The 10999-nt window shown below is 34.0% G+C and overlaps 1 long non-coding RNA gene across 1 annotated transcript; it reads left to right on the top strand.

Annotated features, from left to right (window-relative positions):
* The first annotated feature begins 1248 nt into the window (after nucleotides 1-1248).
* Nucleotides 1249-5041, top strand: LOC142181163 (uncharacterized). The gene is made up of 2 exons (XR_012709566.1): nucleotides 1249-1968; nucleotides 2178-5041. It is a non-coding gene; the product is annotated as an uncharacterized LOC142181163 (long non-coding RNA).
* The last annotated feature ends 5958 nt before the right edge of the window (nucleotides 5042-10999 follow it).

Raw genomic sequence — 10999 nt, 5'->3', positions numbered from 1 at the left:
AGAAAATAATCACTATTATTTTTAGCCCCACGGTGGGCGCCAAATTATTTACCGTGAAAATGGTAACAACAATTAAATTTGTAAATGGGGCTCTAAAAATATATGATCTATTTTTATGCTAGTTGTTAGAGCAGTAGATGCTAAGAACATGAAGTTTAAAGAAGATATTCAAGCTAAAATGGGACAATAATAAAATCGAGATGCCTGCAACCCGAGCCTCGGACTAGTCGATGAAGGACCTCGAGGTCAATATCTGGCTCGAGCTTGAGCTATCAGGGGTAGTCGAAAATGGAATAACAGTTAAGGTATGATCAAACAAGGCTCTTTATGGCCAATACCAAACAATAAATGAAGAACAAGTATGAAAGCAACAAGCGCTAAGGGTAGCCTCGAGCTAGTAAGGACGAGCAAGTTAGAGAGAAAAGAGAGAGAGAAAGATATTATTGATCTGGTGGAGAATAGTTGGAGCAACATCAGCCCTTTACAAAGTAGTGTAGGTTCCCTTTAAATAGAAAGGAGCCCGGATATAGTACAACATGCATTAATTATAAAGTATGGAGATGGGACGGCTAGAAGTGACGCTTCGGCATAGGCCCTGGATAGGTCGGCTCTGTCAGACTTAGTCGTGTGCTTTGGGAACTTCCCCTTATGCTCTAACCTCGACCTTCGTCTTCTTTGAGTCGGGCCCTGACGAGCCCCGAGGGAGAGGACTCGGTCGCAGCTCCACATCCTCGGGGTCTCGAGGTATTCTTCCGAAGTGGCTTGATAGTGAGAAATCAGGTCCTTTGATTTCGCCGCATACACTCACTAATATAAAGTATACGTATAATGCACGCATTCTAAAACTAGTGTACAAAAAATATATAAATTTTATATACTTTTACGGCTATCGGATATAACTAGCTTTGGCGTGGGCTAAAAGTGATCCTTACCCATGCATATAAGCCAAAATTTTATTTCATAATTACTTAAGGATTTGAAAAATATTCCATAATATACAACTTGGTTTGAATTACAAATTGTACAACATATATATTATATATATAATCTAAAAATAAGGTAACTTCCCCTATTTAAGGTGAATGTCATGCGATCCTTAATGTATGTAACTTTTCTAGGATATTTGGTAAGCGTATATTTAGGTATTTAGACCCTAAATATTCTCTAATTTGTTAATTATTAATTATCAATATAAACCTATTAGGTTACCACTACAACACTACCTCAGAAAAAACCCTCCATATTCCCCAAAAATAGGTAATAGCCGTAGTTGCATATTCTCTTCCTGGTATGAAAACTATCGATTATTGCATATTTTCTTTGTAAATCTCCATATTTGTATACCTAAGGTAGGATACTGTACTCTAAGAACCAATGGTGAATGTATCAATTTTGATTCAATACAATGGTGTTTGGCAAGACAATCGCAGATATGTTAAATTTGATGCCGAAGGGATTTTGATCAATTCGAGCTGCAATTATGAAGAGTTGGTCACGACAATATCGAAGTAAATCAAAGGGGGGAGTTGTACAAAGTTGATTGATATTAAGTATATTGTTCAGGAAGGGTCCACCAATTTCCATATCAAACGATATGAATGTACAACTGTATATAGATTTAAAGATGAAAAAGACAGAGATCACTTCGTATCCGCTATGCATAACATTCAAGGACAATGCAGTCGACAGAGAATATGTGAATCCAAACAGTTCTGCGACATCATCACATCGCGTATATGATTTAAATATACCATATTTGCTGGAAAATGGAGCAACAGGGGTGATATGTAACGGGCAAGAATTTGACGGCATAGATGAAGCTCAACATAGTATAATTCGAGACCCATCAAATCAAAACATTGAAGAAGGTCAGTTATACCAAGACAAAGAAACCATTATAAGTGTTATGAAACACTGCGCAATCCGTGAGAATTTTCAGTTCAGAGTTCAGAGTTCCTGTACAAAAAGGTATATTTAGTATTGTTATGTAAATTTCTTCTTTGCAACACTGAAATGTTAAAACATGTATATAGTATATTGAAAATATGTATGCGTGTATTAATTAGATAGAACTAGTAGCAAAATATTAAATGTTAAGTTACTATATATATTATATTGCTTATAGGTATAAAATATAATGTTTTCATATTCAGTATATCATATTTTTCTTCCAACAGGTATTGTCTCGTATGCGTGGACGACATGTGTACTTGGAATTTTGTATCTTTCAGACTGAACAAAACTAAGATATTTAAAGTGATGAAGTTCAATAATGTTCACAACTGTGGGGTCGAAGTACGAATGTATACACAACGTCACGCTACATCAGATTTCATAGGATATTTTATACAAGATAAGTACGCGTTGATTCGAAGACTGTGTATACTCCAGCAGATGTAAGGCGAGACATGAAAAAAATTCATGGTTTCGACGTGAATTATATGAAAGCTTGGAGATCGAAGGAGAAGACTCTTGAAATAGTGCGAGGGAACCCAAGCAAATCATATATAGAGCTTCCTAACTCCCTGTACATGTTGATGCATACAAATTCCGAGTCCGTACATAGATTAGAGAAAACTGATGATGGATCATTCTTGTATTTATTTGTAGCTATTTATGCATCGATCAAAGGGTGGGAGTATTGCAAACCAATCGTCGTTGTTGATGGCAACTTTCTAAAATCTACATATAGAGGAACAATAATCACTGCTTCAACACAAGATGCCGCAGGTAATTTTAAAATATTGATGAGTTAAAATTATCTACTCATTCTAAGCTTTCTTTTTACTTGTAAGAGAATGAATAGAAGTGAGTTTAAAGTTCATTTGCTTATATATTGTAGCTCCCAGTGAGAATCAGAAAGTGAGAGAATATAAAGGAGAGATTTTAGGAATTAAAAAGTTGCATGATTTTAAAATAAGTTGTACTAAAAATAATTTTATTAAAGCAGTCGTAGAAAATATAAATACGTCTTTAAAGAGTTGTATTATATGTAAATTCCTCGTAAAGAGACCCAAAACTAACTCTTCCTTCTAAATATACAATTTATAATATAAAAATATAAAACTAATCTTAATTAATTAAATTAAACTATATTAAAACATGAACTATTTTTTGTATTTTCAAGATTATATAAAAATAAAAATAAGGTACTATTTTGTATATTTTTTATTTAAATTTATGAAAGATACATAAACTAAACTATTTTTTTGTAATTTTTATTTTTGTGATAAAATAAAGTAAAAGAGTCAAAATTAGTTGAAATAGCGATATTAGGCCTAAACTAAGTATTTAAATGATAAAATATGTAAAATCTTGGGGAGTGTCAAAAATCACATGTCTACAAAGATTTTTTCTTTATTTAGTTGCATTTAATGCATGTTTAATATTTTGAAATCATAAGAAAAACCATAAAAATTATCACATTTTAATATCTTAGGTTTAATTTAAATTTTTAGGAATTAGTCACTCTTTAATTGTTAGAAATTAATAAATAAAAATCAAATAAAATATTTTTTAAAATTTTACATGCATTTGTTAATATATAAATAGAATTAATTTTGCTAATTAGATTTAAGTTAGGTTTTAATTTAGGATTTAATTTGTTAGAATTTAAAATCAAGAAAAAAGAAAGAAAAGAAGGGGGTTTCTTTTGGTGTTGAATTCACTGGGCCAAATGTACAACGGCTCAGTCATTTTAAATCCGCCCAACTCGTCTGACCCGCCGGCCCAAGACCCCCTTCTCATTGAACTCACCTTCCCAAACCCTTTCCCAAACCCTAAAAGAAGACAATCAGATCCCTTCCCCTTTAGAAAAGAGACCAGCGCCGTTTCCTCCCCTCGAGGATTTTCTTGGACCTCTGGCTCAAACAACAGAGAATGGACAACCTTCCTCCATGAAAAGACTCTCCTCACTCTCACCTCCACACTCTCACCTCCACACTCTCTTCACTCACCTCTCACACATACACAGAGACAGGAATAACGAGAGAAAAACATAGGCTACAAACGGACAAAAAGAGAGATAGAGAGAGGACGAAACAGCTAGAGAGAGGGACTTTCTTCTTCTTCTTGGCCAAGAGCAATGTCTCTGCGGCTGGTCTTCTTCTTCTTTCTCAGAAAAAATGCAACACCATAAACTCACATCTGTTCAACACCGAAAACCATCCCCAAATTTCAGCCTAAAACGCCTCTGAAATATCCCAAAACTAGCTGAAAACCAGATCTAAAATACCCCAAAATCTGCCCCAAAACTCACCTCCATAACAACCAATATTCATCTCCAAAGTTGCTGAGAAAATGCAGCAACTCTCCTCCCCGAACCAGCCATGAAATTCACCTCCAAAACACCTTTAAACTAGCTCCAAAATAGCAATATTTTACAGCCGAACCCAGCTGGAAAATACAGCAATAAGCACCATTAAAACCATCGTAATTCTTCCCCAAGGTAGCGTGTAATTGGGTTTGAGCCAGATTCGATTTGACATCGAGGTTCCGGCGTGGCTTTCAGTTGGCTGGACCGTACGCTCTCAGCTTCGTCAGAGGCTCCTCTTTGTATATTTGTTGGAAGCTCTTGCAAACATTGAAAGCTAATCAAAAGATCCATTTTTAATCTATTGTTTTCAATATAATAGTAGATCTGTTGTGACTTTTGTTATATTATGCCTATTCCTATGGTCGGGTAGATGATTTCTTGTTTGGATTTGCTTATTAGATTTGATATTGAGTTATAACTTGAATTAATTATGTGACTATTAAGTAATTTGTTTATTTTGATTAAGTTCAAAATTAAATAGTGATGGCCATGTGATTAGTTGGGAATTTGTGGTGGACTGTGAATATTTAGCCATTAGAATTTTAAATGTTCTTTGTTTATTTAGCACATAGTAACGAGTTAACATTTTTGCTGTAAATGTCCTATGTCTTTTCTTTTTCTTTATAGAAGCTTTAATTAAGTACATTTCTTTTGCTTAATGTTTGAATATTTTTAGTTGAAATCATGCTGCAACAAGTTTATTTACTAGTTAAAATAGATCTTTGATATACTGCACTAGGCTTCATTAGATTTGAATGCTTAAGCTTAGAGAATAATATTGTAGTGCTCAACGGATTTTGAGACTAAGTTTGGTTTAGGGATGACGGATGCTGGAAATAATTTTAACGAAAAGATAAAGAAATTTGGCCCAAAAGAATTATGCCTGACACACCTCCTTAAGTAAAATAAGCAACTTTTGAACATCTTAGCTTGCTTTAGGTGCGATTAATAAATCATCGCGACTATGGATACGATTTTCGTGGCATGATCGTGATACATAATTCTCAATTCGAGTGTGTGTTTCACGTGACTCGATCATAACTTCAAACAATAATTAAAACAAATATGTTGTAAATCGCGGGTGCATTTCATGTGACGCGATTCGCAATATGTACAAAAACAACGAGTGCACGACATCGTGACTAGTTCAAATAAATTTCATAAATCGAAAAAATGGTTAAGTAAATAAAAGCGGTTATAAAAATAAAAATACACAATAGGTTTAAAATATGTAGTAAATCAGATAATGAGGCCAATTATTAATAGTTGAGTGACCGTGCTAAAACTACAAAACTCGGGAATGCCTTACACCTTCTCCCGGGTTAACAGAATTCCTTACCCAGTCTTTTGTGTTCGTGGACAAAAAAATAGAGTCAATTTTTCTCGATTTGGGATTTGAAATAAACCGATGACTTGGGACACCAATAATTATTCCAAATTGCGACTCAGAAATTAAATAAATAATCTCATTTCGGTTATGCCACTTAAATTAGAAAAACTCCCTATCTCCCCTCGGGAAAAAGGAGGTGTGATAGCTCTGGCGTCTCTGCTGGGGATAAGAACCCAGAACTTCTGGTTCAGGATTCAGAATTCGAGCTTAGAATAACTGTTATAGTTGTCTTTTATTTATTATCTGATTTTTACGTGTTTGAGCCTAATGTGCTAAATGCTACTTTTTTCGCTTTGATATTGACTAAACTGTATATAAACTGTTATGAAACCCTCTTCTCTCTGAGTCTTCTAAATCTTCTGGGAACGTGCGCTTTGCGTGACTTCTTTTCTATTAGAGTCGTATCCCAATTTTAGAACGAGGTGAAACTTGTGTATTTCCGGTACGTTGTCCCCCTCCCCCTCCGGTTCGAGCTGTCCGCTCGGGTAAGCCAGGTCTAGAATAATACACCCAGGTTTTAAACCTAGAATAACATAGTCTCATGGCGGATCCCTAGTAGGAACGCTTGTTTGCATCACGTGCATTTGACTTTGGGGACTCAACACAGGGGTTGAGTCCGTCTAGGACAAATGTACCCAATTTAAAAAGGTCATCATGATACATCTTACGTGCTACTTGATTATCAGTTTGTTTCGGCTAGCATGTTGACCAGCTTCTAGAATAAGGAAAGAAAAAATAAAAAATAAATAATAAAAAGAAAAAGAAAAAAAACCAAGAGTGAGGTAGGTATTTGAAAATTCCGAAACTCTGCCGAAATTATGAGGTAAAAAAAAAGTCATTTCAAAATGATCCAAAATTTTCAAGTGCCATGTTTTCCTTGTTCCGTCAAAACTGACCAAACTATGCAGGTATGATTCTCACCGGAAATGAGATACGTAGCAAACCTCATCGGTTCTGGCCCTAATTTTTTTAAAAAATCTAAAAAATATTTTCCTTTAATTCCTTCTTTAGAAGCACTTCCTTAGAAAATTCAAAAAAAAATTAAACTCAAAATAAATAGTTTCGTTCTTTCTGAAGTCTTTCATACGGAAAAAAGAAATAAAAAAAGAAAAATCAATCAAAAATCAAAATCCAAAATACGGATGTCCTTTATTTTGAAGTATTTTTTCCAAAAAATGCCAAAAACAAATCAGAAAAAAAGAATCCAAAAAAATTATTCTTTTCCTTCTTTAAAGGTCTTTCTTTTGTAAATGTTATTAAAAAAATAAAAAATTGAAGTCCAAAAATATTATCGTTTTTCTTTAGAAATACTTTTGTAAATTTTAATAAAAAGCTAAGGAATCCAAAATATTTTCTTAAAAGCCCCTCTTTCTAAAACTAAGAGGCAACATCCAAAATTCGAAAATATTTTCTTTCTTTTGGAAGTCTTTCATTCAAAAAAAAGAAAACAAATAAAATCAAAATTCAAAAAAAATATATATGTTTTTCCATTCTTTAGGAATCTTTCTCCTACAAATTCAAAAAAGAAAAGAGAAATAATACAAATCAAAATCCAAAAAAAAAAAAAATTCTACCTTTTTAGAAGTCCTTTTTCCAAAAATTCAAATAAATCAAAATCAAAATCAAAAATTCTAAAATATTTCTTTCCTCTTTAATAGACTTTCTTCCGAATATTCAATAAATAAAAAAAATGAAATGCAAAAAAAAAGAGTTCCTTTTTAAACGCTTTCATTGTTTGAGTGTTATAAAAAGTAAAAGAGAGAGTTAGTTTATTTACTTCATTCCTGATTTTTCTGAACTACGCAAGATTTGATTCATATGGTGTCATGATACGTAGGCAATCCCCATCGGATTCAATAATAGCAATAAAATTAATTGAGTGAAAAATAAACTGAAAAAAAGAAAAATTGAGTGAAAAAAAAAGAAGAAGAAAAGAGTGGGAAAAAAAAAAGAAAAAAAAGAGACAAAAAATAAAAGAGTGACAAAAACAAAATAAAAAAGAAAAGAAAAGAGAATGCCAAAAAATAAAAGAGCGGTAGAAATAAAATAAAAAAATCAAGAGTGATTAAAGAGAGGCAGAAATAAAAGAAAAGAGGTACATACTAGAAGGATTAGTTAAGGCCGGGATAAAACATGCAACCTGTCACACCTCCTTTTTCTAACACCCCCGTAAAGGAGTATAAGGAAGTTTTTTCAATTAAAAAACAATCGAAACGGGATTTATTTCAATTAAAATTCAGAGTCACCACTTGGGATAGTTTAATGGTGTCCCAAGTCACCGGTTCAAATCCCGAATCGAGGAAAAGATCGACTCTGTATTACAGTCCGCGAACACAGAAATTCGGGTAAGGAATTCTGTTAACCCGGGAGAAGGTGCTAGGCATTCCTGAGTTCCGTGGTTCTAGCATGGTCGCTCAACTGTTATAATTGGTCTATTATATGATTTTAGAACATGTTTAAACCTATGGTTCAATTTTAACTTTAACTGCTATATTTAATTAATTTTTAGGAAAAAAATTCAACGTCATCTAAAACACGTTTTGAACCACGTCACATAAAAGCACCTGTGGTCCACGACATATTTTATCTAACATTGTTGAGATTTGGATTTGGGTCACATAAATGCGCACCCGAGTTTAGGGAGGTAAGTTATTAAAATAACGCGCCTAAAGCAACTGCGCGTTAGCAACTTTGCGAGGGCCATGAAAATTCGCTAAATGGCGCGCCTCGAATTCTAAGGATTAAACAAAATTAATTAAAACGAGGGCCATGCAACTGTGATTTTTTTTTTTGCATGGCGTGCCCCGAATTATTCTAACCTAAGGGGGTTGCTAGATTATAAAGTGAGGGACATTCTTTATGCAATTGGTCATTATGGCACATCTCGATTTCATTTTGGAAAGTCTCATTAATTAAAAGGAGAAAATTTATCAAAGCTTTGGACAAAAAATTGAACTACTTTTAAAAGGCGGGTCAGTAGCGAGAATGAATGGATGCATGAACACAAAGAGAGGCAGCTGATTTCCAACTCAGGCCCAATCGTGGGCCCAAATCCTTGGGGAAAACTGGGCATCAGTGGAAAGCAAGACTCCAGATCGAGTCCTTAACCAAAGCAAGTGATTCTTTCACATTTAGCCACATGCTAACAGATTTCCCTAACAATCAGTAATCAATATATCAAGCTACTTTTTAACACTATCAGGTACAACTGTTTGATTGCAGATTTATCAGATGCCTATTTTGGATTCGAATACAACTGGACTTGCTTATTCCTCATGGAAATTCAAACCAAAACCTTTAAGTACTAACAACATTCAATCCACACAAGACAACATGCTAGTTATTGGAATTTTTAAAAGAAATCTAACTTAAACTCATTCTTCAAGCAATGAGTACCAAAATCAAAGATGGAGTTGACATGCAAACACTCATTCTAACTCACCCTGTAGCCTTTTATACTCAAACAAAGCTCGACTTCAGCATTTGAAATAAGCTGACAACAACCTCAATAAATTTCCCAGCAAAGAGATCTGATGACTAAACTTAAATGTAGCCAGAAGTTTTAATTAAAACTCAGAATAATGAGAACACAACATATAACCAAATTTGACTAAACCTAATGCTAATCAGGCATCCATAATAATTCAGAATCATGCTAAAGTTCGATTATACAATACCAAAGTCCAACTACCAACTCAAATGGCCAAAGTGTGACCCAAGTTTCATAATAGCCTTATGCCAAACATACTAATAACACTCATTTACTTAAACCAGAATTCAATCCATTAAGACAACAAAGAGATTTCGAATGTAAAATCAGAGCAAGACTATTAAATCAGCAAAGTATGAAATGTCATGCTTCAAATTCAGCTTTTCATTTCAATCTTCAAGTTCACTTCACAACATTGAGGCTCAAAGTAGATACCGGGATATAGCCAAAAGAAATACAGAATTTTAGTAAGGGAACGGTGAGATCAACAGCAGTTAAGCAGCAAAACAACCATTAAAATCAACTCCAACCAAGAATGAGTTGCAGCAACAACAGTTCCAATCAAACAGTAGCCCAGCAAGCTTTAAACTTGCAGCAACAACAGTTCCAATCAAACAGTAGCCCAGCAAGCTTTAAACCAACTTTGACGACCAGATTGAACCCATTTTATACTCGGATGAGTCCAGATTGTTTCAGAAATTGAAAAGAATTCAAAACAAATCACTGAAGAGACCCAATGAAACAGTAAAAATCAGCCATTTTGTATTTCTGTATTTTTTTATCTCTTAAAACTCTCAAAATAAAGTCATTTCAACCCTCAAAGAAGTTAGAATTCAATTCAGGAGTTGGAAATCTAAGAAATCACCAAGGAAACTCAATGAAATAGTAATTTTTTGCAGCCGTTTGTATTTTTTCAGAATTTTTATCTATTAAGCTCTGCCTTTCAATACAAGAAAGCATGCCTTTATAGGCCAGGAAGTAGGGCAGCTTTCAAATTTTAATATTTACCCCCTTAGTCCCTTTCCAATTCTTATTTTTGCTGCTTAATCCCTAAACTTCTGACTTGCTGGCCAAGTAAGGCCTTTTTTTCAGCTTCTAGGAAGCTTCCTAGACAGTTATCAAAAGATTCTCTACCCCAAATTTTCCAAATTAACCTCTAAGTCTTCTTGTTTTTTCCCTCAGCAACCAAACAGACCAAGCTTGACCCAAAACCTTTGGGCTCTAAACAGAGACGGGCTTCTAATGCCCCCTAAGTCTACCTTACCCAAGGCCCTGAAACTAATCAAAAATCAGCCTGGTAACAAATTGAGCAAAGGCTGACAAAAGCCCCAAAATAATTAACAAGCCCGAATTAAACCCAACAGGAATCCAAATCAAACAAAGACAAATTCCAATAAAAAATTAATCTAATTACATGATTTAAAAGCTTAAAAACCACTGATTTTAATTAGACTTAAACTAATTTAAATCACAAGAAAATATGAAAACCAGAAAAGAAAATAAACAAAGGACGAAAAGAAAAGAAAGAAAGAAAGAAAGTACTGATGCAATCCGCCATGGATCGATGAAGAAGAGCCAAAATCGTCGTTAATCAATTGTTCTAAACAAGAACAATCGCTTAACGAAAGTTCTGTGTCAAGTCGAGTCTTGAAATGTTATTTTCTTTCTGATTTTCAAATCTAGACTTGAAGTGAAGATTGGGCATTTTGGGGGAAATTGGCACCAGATTAACGTCTGAAGGGGTTTGGGGAGTAGATGGTGAGAGTTTTGGAGTTATTTGGAGCTTTCTTCCTTCGAAAATGGC

Source organism: Nicotiana tabacum, chromosome 1 (genome assembly GCF_000715075.1).
Source record: "Nicotiana tabacum cultivar K326 chromosome 1, ASM71507v2, whole genome shotgun sequence".
In the NCBI taxonomy this organism is placed as follows: Eukaryota; Viridiplantae; Streptophyta; class Magnoliopsida; order Solanales; family Solanaceae; genus Nicotiana; species Nicotiana tabacum.
This window is presented reverse-complemented; position numbering and strand designations above follow the sequence as displayed.